Consider the following 27,705-nt stretch of genomic DNA (forward strand, 5'->3'; position numbering starts at 1 on the left):
GCCATCTCCACCGCCATCTTCATCACCGCCGCGCGTCTCTCGTGAGGAGGAGTAGTTCTCCATCGAGGCTCTGGGCCGTACCGGTAGCTATGTGGTTCATCTCTCTCCTATGTGCTTCAATACAATAATCTCATGAGCTGCCTTACATGATTGAGATTCATATGATGATGCTTGTAATCTAGATGTCATTATGCTAGTCAAGTGAGTTTTACTTATGTGATCTCCGGAGACTCCTTGTCCCACGTGTGTAAAGGTGACAAAGGTGTGCACCGTGTGGGTCTCTTAGGCTATATTTCACGGTAATACTTATTCACCGTTGAATGGCATAGTGAGGTGCTTATTTATATCTCTTTATGATTGCAATGTGTTTGTATCACAATTTATCTATGTGCTACTCTAGTGATATGTTATTAAAGTAGTTTTATTCCTCCTGCACGTGTGCAAAGGTGACAGTGTGTGCACCGTGTTAGTACTTGGTTTATGCTATGATCATGATCTCTTGTAGATTGCGAAGTTAACTATTGCTATGATAATATTGATGTGATCTATTCCTCCTACATATGCATGAAGGTGACAGTGTGCATGCTATGCTAGTACTTGGTTTAGTCTATTGATCTATCTTACACTATAAGGTTACTTAAACATGAGCATTATTGTGGAGCTTGTTAACTCCGGCATTGAGGGTTCGTGTAATCCTACGCAATGTGTTCATCATCCAACAAAAGTGTAGAGTATGCATTTATCTATTCTGTTATGTGATCAATGTTGAGAGTGTCCACTAGTGAAAGTGTAATCCCTAGGCCTTGTTCCTAAATATCGCTATCGCCGCTTGTTTACTCGTTTCTATCGCAGTTACTACCGCCGCATTACTACCGCTTGTTTACCGTCCCGGGCAAAGCACTTTTCCTGTCGTTGCCGTTGCTACTACTTATTCATACCACCTCGTATTTCACTATCTCTTCGCCGAACTAGTGCACCTATTAGGTGTGTTGGGGACACAAGAGACTTCTTGCTTTGTGGTTGCAGGGTTGCATGAGAGGGATATCTTTGACCTCTTCCTCCCCGAGTTCGATAAACCTTGGGTATCCACTTAAGGGAAACTTGCTGCTGTTCTACAAACCTCTCGCTCTTGGAGGCCCAACACCTGTCTACAAGAATAGAAGCTCCCGTGGAACATCGCAGCCCGCTAAACAATCGGCGGTAACATGTGCTAACCAACTCCTCCAGGCCGGGCCGACGACGCGAAGACCAGAGCGCTGCGCCTCGAAGGCTGCCCCACGGCTCATCATCCAGCCCTCCCTTGGAATGAATGCTTGCTCTGTCAATTCGTAATTAAGGCCCGATGCGGCTTAACCCAACCATGTTTTATTCCGGCTACATTGCTAGGCTCCAAACAATCTTTTGAATGTAATATATCTGTCGCGCCGCTCCCAGGTGGGAATTTTCTAGTGATGCCATTCGGGCCGAGACTTATGCGCGCGGATGCCGCCGTCCTTCTTCTTCTCAAGTGCACGATCCTATTCTTTAAATCTTTCGGCTAGTGATGAATCCAATCTTGTTCGTCGTTTGCGCGACCAAATATCTCGATCGAACAAAGACATTACCACCCTTCACGCAATGGCAGCGTTGGTGAAAAGAAAAAGTGAGAGTTTCGACTACTAATTGAACAACACGCTCTCGACCATCTCCGGTGTTGATGCTCTCGACCGTCTCCGTGTTGCTACTGAAAGCTTGAGCTGTAAGTATCTATCCATCCGTCGATTTTTACCGGAGCTTGAATATCCTTTAGCTGATTTTTGCCTTTCGACAGTCGTAGCTTCTGACGAATCAGAGGAGAACAAGAGGATCCATGAAAAGATCGAAGCGATGACCAATGTCGCTCACCCGAAGCATGAGTTGTGGTCCCATCGACCGAAAGCTGTTGCCGTGGCTAAATTTGAACATCGAGCGGAGAAGGTGCACTACTACTTCGACAAGTTCCATGCTCATCTCTCGATGGTCTGGAAAACATTGTTTCCTCTGGACCAAGCACCCGAGACTTTATCTGCTTTGTTTACTCGATTCAAGACCCCTGAAAGGATTCGACTGTTGGTGCGAAAAGAGCTCCTGGCCGGCGCTGAATTTGCCCTCGCTTCAGTGTTATCGTGTCATCCGACCTTAGATTTAGAGGCCATAGCAAACACAAATAGGAGTTTAGACCAGTATTATGACATTGCCAGGAATCCTGCGTATACTATCATCTCTCGGATGGAAACAGGTATTGAGAGGGATCTGAAGGCCCGAGAGGACCAAAGAAATCTACCATGAATTTATGCATTCATATGTATGTAATGACCTTGCACCTGCAAGAGATAATCTCATATAAAAGTAATATGTGTTTTGTACATCATGTACTTTTGGTGAATTTGCTAATTCGATTAATAATTTTTTGTCGGGGGCGGCCGAGTAATCAAGTCTGCCTGCTCACCCGACGACTCCGTTGTAATTGCAAGTTTATTGCGGAGTCGATATGTAAGTTCTGTAAGAGCGACACCCGTCGAATGATCGAGGGATTTAAGCGCTTGGCTTCGTCACGCGGTACACCGGTTTGAGCCTTGTTTGTGATAGTACGTCCATCGACTGCAGCACTCGCGTATTTTCTCGAGGCTTGGATGAGTTGTTGTGTGTCATTAACCTTAGCTCCTGATGGGAGTATTTAATTAACGACACTGTGCGAGCATGTTTCTGGCATGCGCTCCCGATGGGAGTAAGAGCCAATGACAAGGGCCCCGAACAATTTGTTCGGATGATGAGGCCTGGAACAACAAAGGTAGGAAACCTGATCAGTATTTTATTCATAAAATAAGACAAGCTTAGGAGTTGCCAAATAACAGGAAGGGGATAATCATATCCTATGCGTAGAACCGTCGCAAATGTGCAACGTTCCATGGATTTTCAACGTCTTGACCCGAAGTTGGGTTCTTGAGCCGATAAGCTCCCCCTGGTATCACTTTAGTGATGATGAACGGCCATTCCCATTGAGATTCGAGCTTCAAAGGTCTCTCTTGCTTCAGTGCCAGTACCATATCTCCAACATTGAAGCTTCGATTACGTACTTGTCGACTGTGATAGTTTCTTAACGCCTGCTGATACACCGTTGTTCTTGCGAAGGAAATTTCCCGAGCATCATCAAGGAGGTCCACGGCATCTTGCAACGCGCTGTTGGAAGTAGCTTCCGTGTACGCGGTCACCCGAGGGGCTTCGAACCGAACGTCGGCTGGCAAAACTGCTTCAGCTCCATATACCAAGAAGAACGGGGTGTACTGGGTTGACCTGTTGGGTGTAGTACGCAAACTCCAAAGCACAGATGGTAATTCTTCGACCCAGGCTCCTGCCGCAGCCGTAAGACGTTTCTTGAGGCCGTCTCCTATTAGACCATTGATCCTTTCGACCTGGCCGTTTGTCTGGGGATGTGCCACTGATGCGAATTTTAGCTTAATGCCATCGTCGTTGCAAAACTTCCGGAACTTTTTGGAATCAAAATTAGTACCGTTGTCTGTGACGATACTGTGAGGCATGCCAAATCGACAAGTTATTCCCCTGAAGAACTGGACGGCGGTTTCGGCTTTCTGATTTCAAACAGGTACAGCCTCGATCCATTTTGTAAACTTGTCGACTGCAACCAGTAAATATGTGTGACCCCCACGCGATGATCTCGGCAGCGGTTCAACTTGATCGAGTCCCCACTGTGCAAAGGGCCATGCGAGTGGTACCGTCATCAGATCTGTTACGGGAGCATGAGGTCTTGGTGCAAAACGTTGACAAGGGTCGCACTTCAGGACCAGGTTCCGTGCGTCCGATGCTACTGTTGGCCAGTAAAATCCTGCTCTGAAAGCTTTCGCCACAAGATCCCTACTGCTCGCGTGGTGCCCGCAGGTTCCTTCATGTATCTCGCGTAGCAGGGCCTTTCTATCGTCGATGGCGATGCACCTTTGAAAGATGCCAGGTACGCTAAAAATGGTTTGGTCCACGGAGGTTCGAGGAGGAGGACCTGCTCTACAGATCGAGGTGGAGATTCTTCGGCAGTTTGCTGTAGGCTTGCCTCTGAATCGTCAGCCGATGATTTCGAAGGTGCCGACGCTTTCTCCTTTATCGATCGTTGAGTGATAACTTTGTAAAACACTCCGTCTGGAATGGGGGAGCACATGGATCCAATGTTCGCCAGAGCATCGGCTTCCTCATTGCTAGCTCTGTCGATATGCTTAAGTTCGCACCCTTCAAATTTGGCTTCCATATTCTGGTATAATTGTCGGTAGGCGATCATGTTATCACTGACCGCGTCGCATAAATTCATCGACTGCTGTACCACCAGGTTCGAGTCTCCATAAATTTCCAGGCGAGTTGCTCCACATGCCTTTGCCATCTTCATTCCGTGCAACAGCGCTTCGTATTCCACTTCATTATTTGCCGGCAGGGAGAAATTCATACGTAGGATGTACTTCATCTTGTCTCCTTGTGGCGATATTAGTATCACCCCTGCTCCTGCGCCTGTACTCCGCTTAGACCCGTCAAAGTACATTGTCCATGAACCAGACATGTCGGGTGCTGCCGGTGTTTGTGACTGGATCCAGTCTGCCACAAAATTTGGGAGGACTTGAGATTTGATCGCCGTTCGGTTGACGTAGGTTATGTCGTGTGGCGCTATCTCGATGGCCCATTGGGACACTCGACCCGTAGCTTCTGGGTTAGTGAGTATATTCTTCAACGGTGCCTCGCTTACGACAATGATCGGGTGCTCCGTGAAATAATGGCGTAGCTTACGAGCCGTCCTCCAAACTGCATATGCCAACTTCTGGTGATGAGGATACCTCTGTTTCGCTGGCGTGAGTACTTCGCTGAGGTAGTAAACGGGCCTTTGCACGCCGTGAACTCTTCCCGCCTCTTCTCGTTCAACAACTAGGACGTTGCTGAAGACTTGCACCGTTGCTGCTATGTACATGAGCAATGTTTCCTTTTCGTGTGGAGTTACGAGTACTGGAGATGTCGATAAGATCTTCTTCAGATTATCAAAAGACTCTTGCGCCTCATCTGTCCACTCGATTTTTTTTTTGACTTCTTCATCAGGCTATAGAAGGGCAAAGCTTTCTCTCCCAGCTTGGCAATGAATCTGCTGAGTGCTGCCAGCCGTCCTGCTAATTGCTGCACTTGGTGCAAATTCTTTGGCGGCTCCATGTCGAGAATAGCTTTGATCTTCAAGGGATTGGCCTCTATTCCTCTGGCTGAGATGAAGTACCCGAGTACTTGCCCTCCTGGCACCCCAAAGAAACATTTCTTCGGGTTCAGCTTGATTTTATACCTGTCGAGGTTGTCAAAGGTTTCCCGCAAATCGTCGATGAGAGTGGCGGCGTGCTTCGTCTTTACCACAATATCATCAATGTAAACTTCGATATTCCTTCCGATCTGTTCTCCAAGACAGGCTTGCATACACCGCTGATAGGTTGCCCCTGCGTTTTTCAACCCGAAAGTCATGACGTTGTAACAAAAAACGCCGTGCGGGGAGATGAACGCGGTTAACTCTTGGTCTTCCTTCTTGAGCTTGATCTGGTTGTACCCGGAGTATGCATAGAGAAAAGAGAGACGATCACATCCTGCTGTGGAGTCGACTATCTGATCGATACGAGGCAGTGGGAAGTGATCCTTAGGGCAATGCTTGTTAAGACTCGTGTAATCGATACACATGCAAAGAGCGGTTGTGTCTTTCTTTGGCACCATGACGGGATTGGCCACCCACTCGGCTTCCTTGAGATCCCGAATGAATCCTGCCTTGCGGAGCCGACTAACCTCTTCGCCGATTGCTTTTCTCTTCGGCTCAGAAAAACGGCGCATCGACTGTCGTACTGGTTTGGCTTTTGGGTCAACATTGAGGGGGTGCTCAGCGAGTTCCCTGGGAATACCTGGCATGTCGGATGGTTCACATGCAAATATTTCCCAGCGCTCACGGAGGAAATCGATGAGCGCACTTTCCTATGCGACAGTAAGGTCCGCCGAAGTATTGACTGTCTTCTTCGGGTCAGAGGGGTGCACCTGCTGCTTGTTTGCTTCCTTTGCGGCGTCAAACTCATCGGATCTTACGTTTCGATTATCGGCTGGTGGCTTCGTGTGGTCTGTGATGGCATCGACTGCATTAAGTTCTTCCCTAGCCCCGAATTTCGAGGCGATCTTTTGGAAATCCCTGTCGCAGCTATCTGAACGGGAGAAGCTTCCATGGATGGTTATCGCTGTCCCATTATTGCCTGGCATCTTCAGTTTCAGGTACGAGTAATGGGGTACCGCCATGAATTTGGGAAACGCAGGTCTGCCGAGGATGGCATGGTACTGAGATTCCCAGTCAACTACTTCAAACTCGATTTTCTCCTTCCTGAAGTTGCTAGGTGTGCCAAAAACTACGTCCAGTGATATTTTGCCAAGGGAATAAGCGGGTCGAGTCGGTATGATGCCATGGAATCCTGTGTCGGACTCTCTTAGCATGTCGACTGTTAGGCCCATTGCTTTCATTGTGCTGGTAAATAACAGATTCAGGTCGCTTCCTCCATCCATGAATACTTTGCTCATATTGTATCCTCCGATCTGCGCTTCAAGGACTAGGGCTGCATGGCCAGGCCTTGGAACGGCCTTCGGGTGATCCGCCTTGCTGAAAGATATGCTTTGATCTGACCAGTCGATGAATTTGGGTGTGTCGACCATGGCAACTTCCGCGTACTTTACTTCTCGTGAGAACTTCTTGACCTCTCTCTTTGAAAAGCTTGTTTTATGGATCATGCTGACCTGTCCGCGAGATTCTGGAAACACTTCGATTGGTACGTACTTGTCTCCTCCTGCTGGTATGTATGGCTCTGGTATGTATGGTTATGGCGGATAACTGTAGGATCCCGCTCTTCTTTCCATCGTATGAACTCTTGCCGTGGCTTCATCCCTAAGGTCATCGCAGAACTGCCGAATTCCGAGGAACTGCCGACAATTTCTGAGCAAGTGACTGGATTTTTCATGGCCATCCTTTGGATCGATATAAGAGTGCAGATAACACGGTGCTTCAAGTTGCTCCGTGGCCGATAAGTAAGGTGTGCGAAGGCGATTCTTGTTCGTCTGCGTGGTGTGGCATCCTCGTTCGTACTGTCGGGGGCGAGTCGCGATTTTCTCTTCTTCTTCACGACGTGAGTCCCTTCGTCGTTTCATTTGCTCCTCTACGACGCCGAAGCTGCCGCGGCTGCCCTCTCCCGCACTCCTGGATAGGACTCCGAGGTCGCTGCTGGCGTGATATCTTCTGGAACCGAAGTCCTTGGACTTGATGCGTTTGAACTAGGGAGGCGAAGAAACCCTCTGGAATCGATGATGAAGTGAACACCACCGAAAGTAGTATCCATGTCGCCGCGTGATTCTGCAGAGATCAGATGCGACGCATCGGTGTGCGGTACGAACTCGAAGGACCCGCATCGAACTGAATCTTTCGGATCTGACGGTGTTGGCGACTCGAGCACAAACTCCGCATACGTGACTGGTACTGCCGATGAGCTGCCTTGTGCCGACAGACTTCCAACAGACGGCGCCAATTGTCGAGGGTACTCCTCGGCAATGCCCTCCGATTGGGGCTTAGGGTTGATGGAATCCTGTAGGCTGACACGAGACATCGGTTAACAGACAAGGGGGGAGAGCGATTTACCCAGGTTCGGGGCCCTCGATGAGGTAAAACCATTACGTCCTGCCTGTCTTATCTTGATTATGAGAATATCGGGTTACAATGGGGTGCCGAAGGTTTCGGCTGTGATCTCGTCGAGAGACTAAGTGCTACGGCGACCTAGCTCTAGACTTGTGGTGGCTAAAGTTGCTAAGATTGATTGTGTGTCCCTCGGCAGCCCCTCTCCTGGCCTTTATATAGGAGGCCAGGTCTCAAGAGATCTATCCGGTATGACTAGGTTTACAAAAGACCTAACTCTAAACTTTCCTTGTGCGGCTCCTCTCTGTCTTGTTCTTCATGGAATCTTCTCCAGCACTGTCCTAGTGGCCCACCTTGCCATCGGGTATCTTCATGGGTCTCCAGTTGGGCCGTACAGGATAGGGCAATGTCAGTTACCCGAAGGGTAATACCCACGTCAGCTATAGAAGAGAACAAGTCATAAAACTTAAAATTTAAATACAACGTACCTCGCCAGGAGTGCCATTTTCTGATAGGAGAGATATAACTTCATAATCTGAATAAGCTGATGAACCATTTACTTCACCTGTAGTGAAGTTGATATTACTTTCCATTATGTTTTCTCTATTTTTCTCTATTAAGAGAATGTCCTTTTGCAAGGAAACAAAGAACAAAAGGAAAAGTATTGTTATAGATCAAAAAGGAAGATAATCATAGATGAGCTTTATAGCTTGCATGGTATCACCGTATCATTTTGTCAATTGCCTCGTGGGTGTTCAGAGCGAATAAGTAACTATTTCTAAGTCGAAGATAAGAACCCTTTGATCCGAAAATTAATATGTGCGCAAGTATAATGGAATGAAAAGATCTTAATTGACTGGTTGTAAGTACTGGCTCACAACCATTTCTATGTGAATCGACAAATAGTCACTTTGTATGAAAAAAAAAACTATTTGTTTAAAATTTTATGGTATGTGCAGAAGATTTTATCCTGCAATCTAGAAGAGATCGAAGTACCAGGGCAGTAGGGATGTGACGCCTATTCAATTGTTAGGGATGTGACGGCTACAGGTCGTGTATTTAAGAAGTACGATTCCAATTCGTAATCCCTCGCGGAATAATTAGATGCCAATCAGGACGAGGATGGAGGATATTACCTGTAGAGAATGTTCTACCATCGCGTCCTTCGCATCTTCATCCGCCCCCAGGGATGCCCAGTGCGACCCGGGAGGTGTGACCGCTTAGGCGGACACCAGCGAGGCCACCGTGGCAGCCTCAGCGGCGGGGGGGTCGTAAAACCAGAGCTACGCTGCGGAAGTGTCCCGCCGCTGCAGCGCCCCCAGAAGATCAAGAGATGAATTTGGATCTGGGCATCCATGCCTCAAGTCACGCCTCCATGTTCATGATCTAGGGAGTGCAAAACGTGCGGTAGGGGACAGGGAGAATGGAATGGGAGGCGATGGCATGCAGATCAATGCGGTGGAGGCCGGATCCGTGCAGTGGAGCCGATGATGGACAGATCCGGCGGCCGGTGCGAGGAGGCGAGGTGGGAGGGGCACCGGATGCGGGGGAGGGGCACCGACATTGTTGAGGGCCAGAAGGAGAATAGGCGAGATGCGGAGGAGACCTTGTTTCCGTTCGGGGTGGGGCCGGAGCAAAGGGCGCGACGTGCGGAGGTGGAGCGACGACGAAAGTTTTCAACGTATTGCGGCTTGGCAGAATATGGAACATGTTCCTCCTTTTTTAAGTAGTTTAGATACGCCCATCGGGAGGTCAAGATAGTAAGTCATTATATGACTCGAGAAAATATGCCATTCCAGCAGCCGGAAAAGGCACTCGATAATATATTCTCAGAGCGCGTCCGCCGCGAAAATATCTCTGAATGCCGTAATATTTTACGAAGGTAAGTCCCCGGGATCCGTCCTGTGTGACGTGGTATCGCACCTGAATGCGCTCTGCTACTTTTTTTCCGTATCAACAGATGCGAAGAAAAATCCTAATGGACGCGTTAGGTACCTGATAAAACATGACTGGAATTCGGATCATGGTAAGACCTTAAGCGGCACATGTCGAATTACGCCAGTATACCGGGGTCAAGTCCAGGGACTTGACCTTGAAGTAGGTTCTTGTGGGATTGCCACGAGAGCAGTTAACTGGTATCTGATCCGTCAGATGAACCAGCCCCATTTACCATTATCCATGCACAATATATAACTATTTTGTGGAAATTATCTAGTGACTCGAAGAAATTATGAGTTAATTGTCAATGGAGATTTTACTCGATTCTACAATTCAAGCAAAATCTCGGGGGCTACTGACATAGGCATCCCTAATGGGCCTGCCAAAGAAGGTACCCGGGGTTTACTGAAGGCCCAGACCCAAAGATTACAAAGCCCGGAAGCCCAACAAAGCGTCGACTATTGAAGATAGAGATATATTAGGAATAGACTTGTAACTATACGGGACGAACTCAAAGAGTCTCCCGCTGTTTGTAAACTTGTACATCACGAAACCCTCGGCTCCGCTTCCTATATAAGGGGAAGTCGAGGGAGAAAGAAATGATCGATTCATTGTCAACACAACCCTAGTTTTTAGCAGTCGAGCACCTTTTCGGCTGAAATTTTCGAGATCTACTTGCCCTCTACTTTCCACGAAACATTAGTCTACAACTTGTAGGCATTGAAAAGTTAATACCTTTTCAGTCTACTCTTCTGTATCATCGATACTTCTCCTCTCATACCTGTAAAATCATCGTTGTTGTTTGGAGCTCTCATAATTTGCAATTGATGCTGGTTTGCAATAGTAATTGCGGGTGTTGGTGGCAGAGGTACATGTACTTCGCTCCTTGGTCCTTGCACATATCCTCTGTTTGCTGCTTCCGCGTGTGAGCTTTCTGTCGCCCTTCGCAGAGCTTGGAAAGTTCGGTAGTCCTTCTGGAGGTGATCCAACTGTCTCCTTCCATCACTATCGACAAAAAAGTGCATCTGGCACGGCCCGTTTAGCAAATCCTTGGGTGACATATTGTAAGGCCTTGGGAACCTTGGTCTATTGTTTTGCCTGCTGGAACTTGGTGCATCTCTGTGATCACTTCGTTGATCATTGCTCCTGTGATAATCATCACGATGATTTTCTCCACTGTTTCCTCGGAAGCCAGCCGATACTTGGTCGAGACCGTCGTAGTTCGCAAAGCTACGGAAACGTCGCATATTATGGTTGTTGTTTCTATTGCGATCTTCTTAGGGTGACCTCTGCCATTTATTGTGAACAACATCTTCTCCGTCGGCCCACCGATTCGCTATTTCAATGAGCTCTGCTATTGTCCTTGGGTTGGATCTTCCCAGTTCTTCGACTAAGTCTCTCCTTTGGATCCCTGCGGTAAACACATATATCGCTCTTTCATCAGATATGTGCTCAGCCGAATTTTTGATTATGCTCCAGCGCTGAATATACTCTCTCATTGATTCATCCGGCTTCTGCTTGCAAATCCTTAGCTGCTCTATTGATGCTGTTTTTTTTTTTTTTGCACGTGCACCTAAAATTCCTCAAGAACAGGTCCTCGAAAGTTTCCCAGCTATATGTGGATCCTTCTTGCATCTTCTTCATCCAAGATCTTGGGGCTCCACAAAGGTGGACCTGAGTACTTTGCATGGATGTTGCTCTTGTTCCACCCATCAACTTGAATGTCTCTAGATAATCTACGAGCCAGTCTTCTGCATCTTGCAGCCCGTCGAAGTTTTTATAGTCGTACACGAGCAAGTACATGTATAGAAATATAGTCGCGCATACAAACAACTAAGTACAGCCTCAGACACGAGCAAATACAGGAGTACAGTCACTCATACGAGCAAGTGCTGGTACAGAACTACACTAGCGCAAGTATAGTTACCATGTAAAGGGAAAAAACTGCACGTAATACACTAAAAATAAAAATATTTATCAGTTTAAAATTCAAACACAAGTACATTTAGGTACACATCAGATTAGAACCGTATCCAGTGAACCAGCCCAACTCATGCACGAGCTGCACCCAGATCATATGAGCCTTTGGATCGGAGACAGAGGTAAATGATGTAGAGAAGGTCCGTTGTTTTGGTACTTTATAATTTGGGTCTCGGGGTTGTCAAACTGTGTGAACAGGTCTTGTTGGATGATTGCAGCAAATCAAAATCAGGAGAAGGAAATTTCTAGTACTGCTTCACAAAGTTCAAAGGACTTGCTAATTATCGCTTCTCTATTCAATTTTGTTTATAGTACTAATTAAGGATCTGAACATGGAGCACAGCACTTTATTTATTTACCATTCTAACAGTGGCGCATGCAAAAAAACTTGGTGCTCATACCATCATACTTCTGAGATAATTAGAGACTGACGAATTTGAATGAATTGGGGAAAACTACATCCTTAGTTGTTGAAGATGGTCAGTGCAGCTATGCTTACTATGTTCAAGGAGAGTAAAACCTAGGGATTTCTATTTTCGTGCCCTCGGATTCTTAGTTGTACTCAGTTTTCCCCAGCCCCTTAGTTTTTCCTCAGTTTTCCCCTCCTGTAATTTGAAAAACTCACAAGTGCTGGAACGGCCGGTAGCCGTCAGGTCAGAGGCCTTGACCGTTAGTCTGACCGGGTGGGGCTGCACAGGGGCAGCTCCTCCCTGACCGTGTCATGCTAACGGGTAGGGTCAGGAGACACGTCGGAGCAGCCGTCCATCTATCGCTGACGTGTGGGCCGTTTTATTTCATGATTTTATAGGCGGTGCTGCCAATGACAAATGGGGCCGCTCTATAGGGCTGCCGCAGCCAATGACCAGTGAGGTCGTCTATTTTTCAGGAAAAGACATATATTGCCGCTCTGTGGGGCTGCCTCAGCCAATGACCAGCGGGGTCGTCTATTTATTTTTAGAAAATCATATATTGCCGCTCTATGGGGCCTCCGCAGCCAATGACCAGTGAGGTTGTCTATTTTTCAGGAAAAGACATATATTGCCGCTCTGTGGGGCTGCCGCAGCCAATGACCAGTGGGGTCGTCTATTTATTTATAGAAAATCATATATTGCCGCTCTGTGGGGCCTCCGCAGCAAATGACCAGTGGGATCGTCTATTTTTCAGGAAAAGACATATATTGCCGCTCTGTGGGGTTGCCGCAGCCAATGACCAGTGGGGTCGTCTATTTAATTTTTCTTAAGCTAGACCCATCAGGTGACTATTTTCGCAGCTTAATCTAAAGTGAATTTTATGCTAAACATGTTGGAATCTAGTGTTGTGTATTAGTCACCGGAGAACCGTTGGCAGCTCGTTCCCCACCCTCGGACGGAGCAGCCATCGCCGGCGCCTCGTCGCGCCGTCGGCTCTGTCCCTCAGCGGCGTCGGACGGACTGCGGCGGTGCACGTCAACCACGGCTCCAGCACTTGTTTCGTCCGCACGTATTGTACCCACCGCAGGAAATCCGCCGCAAGCAGATCCGCCGCCCACGACGACCGGGATTTGTTCCACCGCTTGGTAAGACCTCCGCTTCTGCCTCCACCACCCCCTAATCAATTCGGTTCCCGTAATTTTACTAGAGTTTGCAGGTGCGAAATAGTCCTCAATATCTGGTCGTAGCGGGTACACCGGCGAGGGTGGGGATTCGATCATGTCGTGGCCACGTTCTACTTCTCCTACCTCGTCGGAAGTGCAGGTATCTAGCTTCTGCTCTCTGTACTACCATTTAATTTGAAGAGCCGCCATGGCCTGTTGGAGTGATTTCAGTTGTTCTTTTTTCCATTATTGTTACAGTTAGCCAGGCAAGCCGATGATCCATGGTACATTGCATACCAAGATGAATCAACCCAGTGGTGTAGCCAGAGAATGGATTTGGAGGAGAAGGTGGCCAATTTAGGTGATGAATTGCCCGTAAAAACCTGATGATATTCGAGCTGAAGCGTACTGTGGAGGAAGAAAAGAAGAATTCAGAGCTTATTCGCAAGGAGAAGTTGAGATTTGAGACAGATCTTGCCGTATTTTATCAAGTGGTAGAAAATCTAGAACATGAACTTCAAGTGATGGGAGAGGAGAAAAGTAGATTCATCTGGGCAGTTTTATTGTCATCCCTGTCCTAGCAGTTATGTGGTTGTGGTAGACGAGTTAGATAGTATAGAATTGTTATTCAGTAGATGGCTCTGACCACTGTATTTTGTTGTGGCTCTAACCACTGTATTTTGGCGTACAATTTCCTAGTTGTGCTAAGTAATGTGCGCGATGATTTTAGCATGTACCAGCCTCTCGGATCAAATACATATCAAGTTGGGAGAGAATTCAAATCATACATACAGATGTACATGCACACATCAAGAACGTGGAGAAGCTTTTTTTGAGACGGAGGTAGTAGTTCGAACAATTTTACCCCAATTGAAATTGAAAAATACAAATTTATCATAATTTATCCCAATTTGCGTCGTCGAACACGGCCGCGCAGCGATGGGCAAGAAGGGCCGGGACGACGGGCGGCTGAGGGGTGGTCATCTGCGCCATCCGCCGTCGAAGCGATGTTGTAGGCGATGGCTTCAAAGTTCATGGCATCGATGACCACTGTCGGCACCGCCGCTGTCTTGGTGTACTTCATCAGCGACGGATCTGCGGAGGGCTGGATCGGCGGCTTCGCAGCGCGGTTGTAGACAATGGCTTCAATCGTCTTGGCATCGATTCACACTCTCGGCACCGGAAGAGAGACATCAACAGGCTCCAATATTGAAGGCTGGATCTGCGCCGTCGAAGCAATGTTGTAGGTGATGGCTTCAATGTCCGTGGCATCGATGACCACTGTCGGCACGGCCGCCATCTTGGTGTCCTTCATCAGCAACGGATCTGAGGAGGCAACGGAAGTGAGACATCAACATGCTCCGACATTGAAGGCTGGATCTACGCCGTCGAAGCGATGTTGTAGGCAATGGCTTCAATGATCTTGCCATCGATGACCACTGTCGGCATGATACGTCTCAAATGTATCTATAATTTCTTATGTTCCATGCTACTTTTATGATGATACTCACATGTTTTATACACACTTTATGTCATTATTATGCATTTTCCGGCACTACCCTATTGACGAGATGCCGAAGAGCCAGTTACTGTTTTCTGCTGTTTTTGGTTTCAGAAATCCTACAAAGGAAATATTCTCGGAATTGGACGAAATCAACGCCCAGGGTCTTATTTTTCCACAGAGCTTCCAGAAGATCGAAGAGCATACGAAGTGGGGCCACACGAGGGCCCGTAACCATAGGGCGGCGCGGCCTGCATGGGGCCCGCGCCGGCCTATGGTGTGGGGCCCCTGCGCTGCCTCCAACCCTGCCCTTCCGCCTAATTATAGCCTTCGTCGCGAAAACCCCTGTACCGAGAGCCACGATACGGAAATACTTCCAGAGACGCAGCCGCCGCCAATCCCATCTCGGGGGATTCAGGAGATCGCCTCCGGTACCCTGCCGGAGAGGGGAATCATCTCCCGGAGGAGTCTTCATCACCATGATCGCCTCCGGATTGATGTGTGAGTAGTTCACCCTTGGACTATGGGTCCATAGCAGTAGCTAGATGGTTGTCTTCTCCTCATTGTGCTATCATGTTAGATCTTGTGAGCTGCCTATCATGATCAAGATCATCTATTTGTAATGCTACATGTTGTGTTTGTTGGGATCCGATGAATATGGAATACTATGTCAAGTTGATTATCAATCTATCATATATGTGTTGTTTATGTTCTTGCATGCTCTCCATGTCAAGTTGATACTTGTAACTCCAAGAGGGAGTATTTATGCTCGATAGTGGGTTCATGCCTCCATTGAATGCGGGACGGTGACGAGAAAGTTCTAAGGTTGTGGATGTGCTATTGCCACTAGGGATAAAACATCAATGCTTTGTCTAAAGATATTTGTGTTGATTACATTACGCACCATACTTAATGCAATTGTCTGTTGTTTGCAACTTAATACTGGAAGGGGTGCGGATGCTAACCTGAAGGTGGACTTTTTAGGCATAGATGCATGCTAGATAGCGGTCTATGTACTTTGTCGTAATGCCCTGATTAAATCTCATAGTAGTCATCATCATATGTATGTGCATTGTTATGCCCTCTCTATTTGTCAATTGCCCAACTGTAATTTGTTCACCCAACATGCTATTTATCTTATTGGAGAGACACCACTAGTGAACTGTGGACCCCGGTCCATTCTTTTACATCTGAAATACAATCTACGCAATACTTGTTCTTTACTTGTTCTTCGCAAACAAACATCATCTTCCACACTATACATTTAATCCTTTGTTTACAGCAAGCCAGGTGAGATTGACAACCTCACCGTTACGTTGGGGCAAAGTACTTTGATTGTGTTGTGCAGGTTCCACGTTGGCGCCGGAATCCCTGGTGTTGCGCCGCACTACACTCCGTCATCAACGACCTTCACGTGATCCTTGACTCCTACTGGTTCGATAACCTTGGTTTCTTGCTGAGGGAAAACTTGCTGTTGTACGCATCACACCTTCCTCTTGGGGTTCCCAACGGACGTGTGCTTCACGCGTATCAAGCTCTTTTTCTAGCGCCGTTGCCGGGGAGATCAAGACACGCTGCAAGGGGAGTCTCCCACATCCAATCTCTTTACTTTTTTTTTGTCTTGCTTTACTTTACTTTATTTACTGCTTTGTTTTTCTTTATATCAAAAACACAAAAAAAATTAGTTACTAGCTTTACTTTATTTACTATCTTGTTTGCGTTCTCTATATTAAAAACACAAAAATTAGTTACTTGCATTTACTTTATTTAGTTTGCTTTATTTACTACTGCTAAAATGGGTACTCCTGAGAACACTAAGTTGTGTGACTTCACTAGCACAAATAATAATAATTTCCTATGCACACCTATTGCTCCACCTGCTACTACAGCAGAATTTTTTGAAATTAAACCTGCTTTACCAAATCTTGTTATGAGAGTGCAATTTTCTGGTGTTAGTTCTGATGATGTTGTTGCCCATATTAATAATTTTGTTGAACTATGTGAAATTCAAAAGTATAAGGATATAGATGGTGATATTATAAAACTGAAATTGTTTCCTTTCTCCTTAAGAGGAAGAGCTATTGCTATCTTTGCCTAAAAATAGTATTGATTCATGGACTAAATGTAAGGATGCTTTCATTGGTAGATATTATCCTCCTGCTAAAATTATATCTTTGAGAAGTAGCATAATGAATTTTAAGCAATTGGATAATGAGCATGTTGCCCAAGCATGGGAAAGAATGAAATCTTTGGTAAAGAATTGCCCTACCCATGGACTGACTACTTGGATGATCATCCAAATCTTTTATGCAGGATTGAATTTTTCTTCGCGGAACCTATTGGATTCAGCTGCTGGAGGTACTTTTATGTCCATCACCTTAGGCGCGGCAACAAAGCTTCTTGATGATATGATGATCAATTACTCTGAATGGCACACTGAAAGGGCTCCACAAGGTAAGAAGGTAAATTCTGTTGAAGAAACCTCCTCCTTGAGTGATAAGATTGATGCTATTATGTCTATGCTTGTGAATGGTAGATCTAATGTTGATCCTAATAATGTTCCTTTAGCTTCATTGGTTGCTCAAGAAGAGCATGTTGATGTGAACTTCATTAAAAGTAATAATTTCAACAACAATGCTTATAGGAATAATTCTGGTAACAACTATAGGCCATATCCCGCTAGTGGTAATTCTTAAGGTAGATCTATTTTGCCTGATGAGGAAAAGATGCTAGAAATTGAAAGAGCTACTAAGAGCTTTATGCAATCACAATATGAGCAAAATCAATTGTTTATTAAAACTATGAATGAACAATCTACCTTGTTGAAAAATATAGGGAATCAACTTGAAAATTTGAATATAGAGATTTCTGGTTTGCAAACTAAGCTTTCAAATGCTGAAAACCGAATGTCATACATGTCTGAGTCACAATCTTCTTTAATTAATAAAATGGTGCTAAACCTGAGGATAATGATAAGAAAATTGTTACTACAGCAAACGCCATCCAAGTACGAATTAATGAGAATATTAGATTGATGGCTGAATTGCAGGCTAGGTGGGAAAGAGAAGAAAAACTAGCTAAAGAGAATAATGTAGCTAAAGTTTGGACTATTACCACCACTAGTAATGTTGATGCTTCACATGTTGCTAAACCTCCTACTATCAATGGTAAAATAATTGGTGTTAGCAATGTTTCTACTCCTAGTGCAAAGCGTGCAAAACTGCCTGAAACTGCTAAAACTGCTGAAACTGATAAAACTGCTGAAATTTTTCAAAATATTGGGGACAATGATCCATTGTTGTAGATCATAATGGTTTATATTTTGATGATTGTCATATCTCTGAAGTTATTAAGTTCTTACAAAAACTTTCTAGAAGTCCTAATGCTAGTGCTATAAATTTGGCCTTTACAAAACATATTACAAATGCTCTCATAAAAGCTAGAGAGGAGAAACTAAAACTTGAAACTTCTATTCCTAGGAAGTTAGAAGATGGTTGGGAGCCCATCATTAAGATGAGGGCCAATGATTTTGATTGTAATGCTTTATGTGATCTTGGTGCAAGTATTTCTGTTATGCCTAAGAAAATCTATGATATGCTTGACTTGCCACCATTGAAAAACTGTTATTTGGATGTTAATCTCGCTGATAATTCTATAAAGAAACCTTTGGGGAGGATTGATAATGTTTGCATTACGGTTAACAATAACCTTGTCCCCGTTGATTTTGTTGTCTTGGATATTGAATGCAATGCATCTTGTCCCATTATATTGGGAAGACCTTTTCTTGAACTGTTGGTGCTATTATTGATATGAAGGAAGGTAATATTAAGTATCAATTTCCTCTCAAGAAAGGTATGGAACACTTCCCTAGAAATAGAATGAAGTTACCTTATGATTCTATTATTAGAACAAATTATGATATTGATGCTTCATCTCTTGATGTTACTTGATTCACACTTTCTGCGCCTAGCTGAAAGGCGTTAAAAAAAGCGCTTATGGGAGACAACCCATTATTTTACTTCTGCACTTTTGTTTTATATTTGAGTCTTGGAAGTTGTTACTACTATAGCAACCTCTCCTTATCTTTATTTTATTGCATTGTTGTGCCAAGTAAAGTCTTTGATAGTAGGGTTGATACTAGATTTGGATTACTGCGCAGAAACAGATTTCTTACTGTCACGAAATTGAGCAGCCCCGTCTATAGGTAACTCAGAAAAATCTGCCAATTTACGTGCGTGATCCTCAGATATGTACGCAACTTTCATTCAATTTGAGCTTTTTCATCTGAGCAAGTTAAGTGCCCCAGAAAAATTCGTCATTACGGACTGTTCTGTTTTGACAGATTCTGCCTTTTATTTCGCATTGCCTGTTTTGCTATATTTGATGGATTCCTTTGTTCCATTAACTTTCAGTAGCCTTGTGCAATGTCCAGAAGTGTTAAGAATGATTATGTCACCTCTGAATATGTGAATTTTTGATTATGCACTAACCCTCTAATGAGTTTGTTTTGAGTTTGGTGTGGAGGAAGTTTTCAAGGGTCAAGAGAGGAGGATGATACAATATGATCAAGAAGAGTGAAAAGTCTAAGCTTGGGATGCCCCCGTGGTTCATCCCTGCATATTTTAAGAAGACTCAAGCATTTAAGCTTGGGGATGCCCAAGGCATCCCTTCTTCATCGACAACTTATCAGGTCACCTCTAGTGAAACTATATTTTTATTCCGTCACATCTTATGTGCTTTACTTGGAGCGTCTGTTTGTTTTTGTTTTTGTTTTTGTTTGAATAAAATCGGATCCTATCATTCTTTGTTTGGGAGAGAGACACGCTCCGTTGTTGCATATGAACACATGTGTTCTTAGGTTTACTTTTAATGTTCATGGCGAAGGTTGAAACTGCTTCGTTCATTGTTATATGGTTGGAAACAGAAAATGCTTCATGTGGTAATTGGTATAATGTCTTGAATAATTTGATACTTGGCAATTGTCGTGCTCAAATAGATCATGTTTAAGCTCTTGCATCATGTACTTTGCACCTATTAATGAAGAACTACATAGAGCTTGTTAAAATTTGGTTTGCATGATTGGTCTCTCTAGAGTCTAGATATTTTCTGGTGAGGTGTTTGAACAACAAGGAAGACAGTGTAGAGTCTTATAATGCTTGCAATATGTTCTTATGTAAGTTTTGCTGTACCGGTTCATACTTGTGTTTGCTTCAAACAACCTTGCTAGCCTAAGCCTTGTATTGAGAGGAATTCTTCTCGTGCATCCAAATCCTTGAGCCAAAAACTATGCCATTTGTGTCCACCATACCTACCTACTACATGGTATTTCTCTGCCATTCCAAAGTAAATTACTTGAGTGCTACCTTTAAAATTCTGTTCTTTGTCTTTGCAATATATAGCTCATGGGAGAATAGCCTTAAAAATTATTGTGGTAAAGAATATGTAGCTTATGTCTCTTATTTCTTATAAGTTGCTTGTTGAGCGGTAACCATGTTTCTGGGGACGCCATCAACTATTTCATCTTTGTTGAATATCATGTGAGTTGCTATGCATGTTCGTCTTGTCTGAAGTAAGGGTGATTTATCATGATCAAATGGTTTGAGTATGCATATTGTTAGAGAAGAACATTGGGTCGCTAACTAAAACCATGAATCATGGTGGAAGTTTCAGTTTGGACATCAATCCTCAATCTCTTATGAGAATATTATCTCGTTGTTGAATGCTTATGCATTAAAGAGGAGTCCATTATCTATTGTCTATGTTGTCCCGGTATGGATGTCCTAAGTTGAGATCTATCAAAAACGAGAAATCAAATGCGATCGATCTCCTTGGACCTTTGTACAGGCAACATAGAGGTACCCCTTTGTGACACTTGGTTGAAACATATGTTATGCAATGATAATCCATGTAAATCCAAGCTAATTAGGACAAGGTGTGAGCACTATTGGTAATCTATGCATGAGGCTTGCAACTTATAAGATGTCTTATACATAACACATATGATTTATTACTACCGTTGACAAAATTGTTTCTATGTTTTCAAAATGAAAAGCTCTAGCACAAAAATAGTAATCCATGCTTCCCTCTGCGAAGGGCCATTCTTTTACTTTATGTTGAGTCTGTATACCTACTTCTTTCTATCTTAGAAGCAAACACTTGTGTCAACTGTGTGCATTGATTCCTACATACTTGCTTATTTGCAATCATCATATTACTTTGTGTTGACAATTATCCATGAGATATACATGTTGAAGTTGAAAGCAACTACTGAAACTTATATCTTCCTTTGTGTTGCTTCAAAGCTTTCTACTAAGAATTTATTGCTTTATGAGTTAACTCTTATGCAAGTCTTATTGATGCTTGTCTTGAAAGTACTATTCATGAAAAGTCTCTGCTATATGATTCAGTTGTTTAAACATTGTCTTTACAATTGCTTCGAATCACTGCATTCATCTCATATGCTTTACAATAGTATTGATCAAGATTATGATAGCATGTCACTTCAGAAATTATCTTTGTTATCATTTACCTACTCGAGGGCGAGTAGGAACTAAGCTTGGGGATGCTTGATACGTCTCAAACGTATCTATAATTTCTTATGTTCCATGCTACTTTTATGATGATACTCACATGTTTTATACACACTTTATGTCATTATTATGCATTTTCCGGCACTAACCTATTGACGAGATGCCGAAGAGCCGATTCGTTGTTTTCGCTGTTTTTGGTTTCGGAAATCCCACAAAGGAAATATTCTCGGAATTGGACGAAATCAACGCCCAGGGTCTTATTTTTCCACGGAGCTTCCAGAAGACCGAAGAGCATACGAAGTGGGGCCACGAGGGCCCGTAACCATAGGGCGGCGTGGTCTGCATGGGGCCCGCGCCGACCTATGGTGTGGGGCCCTTGCGCCGCCTCCAACCCTGCCCTTCCGCCTACTTATAGCCTTCGTCGCGAAAACCCCTGTACCGAGAGCCACGATACGGAAATACTTCCAGAGACGCAGCCGCCGCCAATCCCATCTCGGGGGATTCAGGAGATCGCCTCCGGCACCCTGCCGAAGAGGGGAATCATCTCCCGGAGGACTCTTCATCACCATGATCGCCTCCGGATTGATGTGTGAGTAGTTCACCCTTGGACTATGGGTCCATAGCAGTAGCTAGATGGTTGTCTTCTCCTCATTGTGCTATCATGTTAGATCTTGTGAGCTGCCTAGCATGATCAAGATCATCTATTTGTAATGCTACATGTTGTGTTTGTTGGGATCCGATGAATATGGAATACTATGTCAAGTTGATTATCAATCTATCATATATGTGTTGTTTATGTTCTTGCATGCTCTCCGTTGCTAGTAGAGGCTCTGGCCAAGTTGATACTTGTAACTCCAAGAGGGAGTATTTATGCTCGATAGTGGGTTCATGCCTCCATTGAATCTGGGACAGTGACAGAAAGTTCTAAGGTTGTGGATGTGTTGTTGCCACTAGGGATAAAACATCAATGCTTTGTCTAAGGATATTTGTGTTCATCACATTACGCACCATACTTAATGCAATTGTCTGTTGTTTGCAACTTAATACTGGAAGGGGTGCGGATGCTAACCTGAAGGTGGACTTTTTAGGCATAGATGCATGCTGGATAGCGGTCTATGTACTTTGTCGTAATGCCCTGATTAAATCTCATAGTAGTCATCATGATATGTATGTGCATTGTTATGCCCTCTCTATTTGTCAATTGCCCAACCGTAATTTGTTCACCCAACATGCTATTTATCTTATTGGAGAGACACCACTAGTGAGCTGTGGACCCCGATCCATTCTTTTACATCTGAAATACAATCTACTGCAATACTTGTTCTTTACTTGTTCTTCGCAAACAAACATCAACTTCCACACTATACATTTAATCCTTTGTTTACGAGAAGCCGGTGAGATTGACAACCTCACTCGTTACGTTGGGGCAAAGTACTTTGATTGTGTTGTGCAGGTTCCATGTTGGCGCCGGAATCCCTGATGTTGCGCCGCACTACACTCCGTCACCAACGACCTTCATGTGATCCTTGACTCCTACTGGTTCGATAACCTTGGTTTCTTACTGAGGGAAAACTTGCTGCTGTACACATCACACCTTCCTCTTGGGGTTCCCAACGGACGTGTGCTTCACACGTATCACGGCACGGCCGCCGTCTTGGTGTTCTTCATCATCAACAGATCTGAGAAGAGAAACGAAAGTGAGACAAAGAGAGACATTTCAACTATTTCTGAGGGTTAGATCCTCACCGACACTCTTAATTAGATCCACGCCGCCGCACGGTTAGATCCGCGCCGCCGCACGCTGCCGCACGCACGGTTAGATCCACGCCGCCGCGACCGCCGGAATAAGAGAGGAAATAGGAGAGAGGAAGATGTGACTGGAATATGCGACTGCCAGGGTTGGTAGGTATGTGCTCTGCTCTTCTCTCCGTATGCTTCCATCATGGTAGAGAGAGATATACAGGTCGTCCGATCATAAAAGATCGAACGGTGCAAGCATTCGTTGAGCTTTCAACTAACCAAGATCCGTGTGACATACATCTCGACCAATCAGAGATCAGCCAGTGAGTACAAGTGAGGAAAACTGAGTAGAACTAAGAGGGGCGAAAGTGACGAAATGCTTATCGGAAGGGCAAAACTGAGTAGGACTGAGTAAAACAAGTGGGCCCGGAGGGGGAAAACTGAGTAACACTAAGTAAAACAGGGGCACCTAAATAATAAATGGACTAAGGGAAATTGAAGCTTTTGGCATAAAAATTGTAAAATTGTGTTATTTGAACCGTATAGTACATTTTGGCCGACGTGATATTGTTTGCAATTCAAAGATACACAAGTGTGACGAATTTGGACTCATTTGGACAAAGTTTGTAAGCATAGTGGGTATTTGGAAGGTGTGTAGAGTAGAAAGCCCTGCATCTTCATAGCTAGTAGCTCATGGACTAGGAAGTGGTTTTGAAGTTTTTGGCATAAAAACTTCATATCTCTATATTTCTGATACGTCTCCAACGTATCTATAATTTCTTATGTTCCATGTTAGTTTTATGACAATACCTACATGTTTTATTCACACTTTATAATGTTTTTATGCAATTTCTGGGACTAACCTATTAACAAGATGCCACAGTGCCAGTTCCTGTTTTCTGCTGTTTTTTATTTCAGAAAAGTTGTTTTACAAATATTCTCGGAATTGGACGAAACAAAAGCCCACGGCCCTATTTTCCACGGAGTGTTCCAGAAGACCGAAGAGGAGTCGAGGAAGGCCAGCAGGGGGCCCTCCCCATATGGCGGCGCGGGGGCCCCACTACCGCGCCGAGACGTGGGGAGGGAGCCCTGGCTCCCCCGACGCTGCCCCTTCGCCTATTTATTCCTTCGTCCCCGAAAACCCTAGTACCGAGAGCCAAAATACCAGAACAATTCTAGAGACGCCGCCGCCGTCAACCCTAACTCGGGGGGTTCAGAAGATCTCCTCCGGCACCCATCCGGAGAGGGGAATCATCACCGGAGGGCTCTACATCACCATGCCCGCCTCCGGACTGATGCGTGAGTAGTTCATCCTTGGACTACGGGTCCATAGCAGTAGTTAGATGGTTGTCTTCTCCTATTGTGCCATCATGTTTAGATCTTGTGAGCTGCCTATCATGATCAAGATCATCTATTTGTAATGCTACATGTTGTGTTTGTTGGGATCCGATGAATATGAAATACTATGTCAAGTTGATTATTGATCTATCATATATGTGTTGTTTATGATCTTGCATGCTCTCCGTTGCTAGTAGAGGCTCTGGCCAAGTCTATACTTGTGACTCCAAGAGGGGTATTTATGCTAGATAGTGGGTTCATGTCTCCATTGAATGCGGGGAGTGACAGCAACCCCTAAGGTTGTGGATGTGCTGTTGCCACTAGGGATAAAACATCAATGCTTTGTCTAAGGATATTTGTATTGTTTACATTACGCACAGTACTTAATCGAATTGTCTGTTTCTTGCAACTTAATACTGGAAGGGGTGCGGATGCTAACCCGAAGGTGAACTTTTTAGGCATAGATGCATGCTGGATGGCGGTCTATGTTCTTTGTCATAATGCCCTAAGTAAATCTCATAGTAGTCATCATGATATGTATGTGCATTGTTATGCCTTCTCTATTTGTCAATTGCCCAACTGTAATTTGTTTACCCAACATGTTATTTATCTTATTAGAGAGACACCACTAGTGAACTGTGGACCCCGGTCCATTCTTTTACATCTGAAATACAACCTACTGCAATCATTTTTCTCTTTTGTTTTCTACAAGCAAACATCATTTTCCACACCATACGTTTAATCCTTTGTTTTCAGCAAGCCGGTGAGATTGACAACCTCACTGTTAAGTTGGGGCAAAGTAGTTTGATTGTGTTGTGCAGGTTCCACGTTGGCACCGGAATCCCTGGTGTTGCGCCACACTACACTCCTTCACCAACAACCTTCACGTGATCTTCATCTCCTACTGGTTCGATAACCTTGGTTTCTTACTGAGGGAAAACTCGCTGTTGTACTCATCATACCTTCCTCTTGGGGTTCCCAACGGACGTGTGCTTTACCGTCACAAGCAGCTACTTTTCTGTCGCCGTTGCCGGGGAGGTCAAGACACGCTGCAAGGGGAGTCTCTCACACCCAATCTCTGTACTTTGTTTATTGTCTTGCTTTATTTTATTTTCTGTCTTGTTTGCTTTCTTTATATCAAAAAACACAAAAAAATAAGCTACTTGTTTTACTTTATTTAATTCGGTTTTGCTTTATTTATTTTTATTATTGCTAAAATGAGTACTCCTGAGAATACTAAGTTGTGTGACTTCACTAGCACAAATAACAATGATTTCATATGCACTCCTATTACTCCACCTGCTTCTACAGCAGAATTTTATGAATTAAACCTGCTTTACTAAATCTTGTTATGAGAGAGCAATTTTCTGGTGTTAGTACTGATGATGCTGCTGCCCATCTTAATAATTTTGTTGAACTTTGTGAAATGCAAAAGTATAAGGATATAGATGGGGATATTATAAAACTGAAATTGTTTCCTTTCTTCTTGAGAGGAAGAGCTAAATATTGGTTGCTATCTTTGCCTAAAAATAATATTAGTTCATGGACTAAATGTAAAGATGCTTTCATTCGAAAATATTATCCTCCTGCTAAAATTATATCTTTGAGAAGTAGCATTATGAATTTTAAGCAATTGGATAATGAACATGTTGCCCAAGCATGGGAGAGAATGAAATTTTTGGTAAAGAATTGCCCTACCCATGGACTAACTACTTGGATGATCATCCAAACCTTTATGCAGGATTAAATTTTTCTTCAAGGAACCTATTGGATTTAGCTGCTGGAGGTACTTTTATGTCCATCACTTTGGGTGCTGCAACAAAGCTTCTTGATGATATGATGATCAACTACTCTGAATGGCACACTGAAAGGACTCCTCAAGGTAAGAAGGTAAATTCTATTGAAGAAATCTCTTCCTTGAGTGATAAGATTGATGTTATTATGTCTATGCTTGTTAATGGTATATCTCATGTTGATCCTAATAATGTTCCTTTAGCTTCATTGGTTGCTCAAGAAGAGCATGTTGATGTGAACTTCATTAAAAATAATAATTTCAACAACAATGCTTATAGGAATAATTTTGGTAACAACAACTATAGGCCATATCCTTCTAATAGTGGTAATGGTTATGGTAATTCTTATGGTAATTCTTACAACAATAGTAGGAGTGTACCCTCCGATCTTGAAGTCATGCTTAAAGAATTTATTAATACACAAACTGCTTTTAACAAATCTGTTGAGGAAAAGTTTGGTAAAATTGATGTTCTTGCTTCTAAGGTTGATAGTCCTGCTCTTGATGTTGTTCTTTTGAAACTGAAGTTATGCATAATGAAGTTAAAGATACTAAGTCATTTGCTACAGCAAATGCTGTACAAGTTCGAATTAATGACAATATTAGAATGATGGCTGAATTGCATGCTAGGTGGGAAAGAGAAGAAAAACTTGCTAAAGAGAATATAGCTAGAGTTTGGACTATTACCACCACTAGTAATGTTGATGCTTCACATGTTGCAAAACCTCCTACTATCAATGGTAAAATAATTGGTGTTGGCAATGTTTCTACTTCTACTACAAAGCGTGCAAAATTGCCCGAAACTGCTGAAACCTGTTTGTGATAAAAGTGCTGAAATTTTTCAAAGTGTTGGGGACAATGGTCCCATTGCTTTAGATCATAATGGTTTTGATTTTGATAATTTTCATATTTCTGAAGTTATTAAGTTCTTGCAAAAACTTGCTAGAATTCCTAATGCTAGTGATATAAACTTGGCCTTTACAAAACATATTACAAATGCTCTCATTAAAGCTAGGGAAGAGGAATTAAAACTTGAAGCTTATATCCCTAGGAAGTTGGAAGATGGTTGGGAGCCCATCATTAAAATGAAGGTCAATGATTTTGATTGTAATGCTTTATGTGATCTTGGTGCAAGTATTTCTGTTATGCCTAAGAAACTTTGTGATATGCTTGACTTGCCACCTTTGGAATGTTGTTATTTGGATGTTAATCTTGCTGATAATTCTATAAAGAAACCTTTGGGGAGAATTGACAATGTTCACATTACGGTTAACAATAACCTTGTCCCCGTTGATTTTGTTGTTTTGGATATTGAATGCAATGTATCTTGACCCTTTCTTCGAACCGTTGGTGCTATCATTGATATGAAAGAAGGAAATATTAAATATCAATTCCCTCTTAAGAAAGGTATGGAACACTTCCCTAGAAAGAGAATGAAGATGCCTTTTGATTCTATTATAAGAACAAATTATGATGTTGATGCTTTTTCTCGTGATGTTACTTGATTTACACTTTATGCGCCTAGCTGAAAGGCGTTAAAGAAAAGCGCTTATGGGAGACAACCCATTATTTTATTTCTGCAATTTTTGTTTTATATTTGAGTCAACGTGCTTGTTACTACTG

Source organism: Lolium rigidum, chromosome 5, assembly GCF_022539505.1.
Source record: "Lolium rigidum isolate FL_2022 chromosome 5, APGP_CSIRO_Lrig_0.1, whole genome shotgun sequence".
In the NCBI taxonomy this organism is placed as follows: Eukaryota; Viridiplantae; Streptophyta; class Magnoliopsida; order Poales; family Poaceae; genus Lolium; species Lolium rigidum.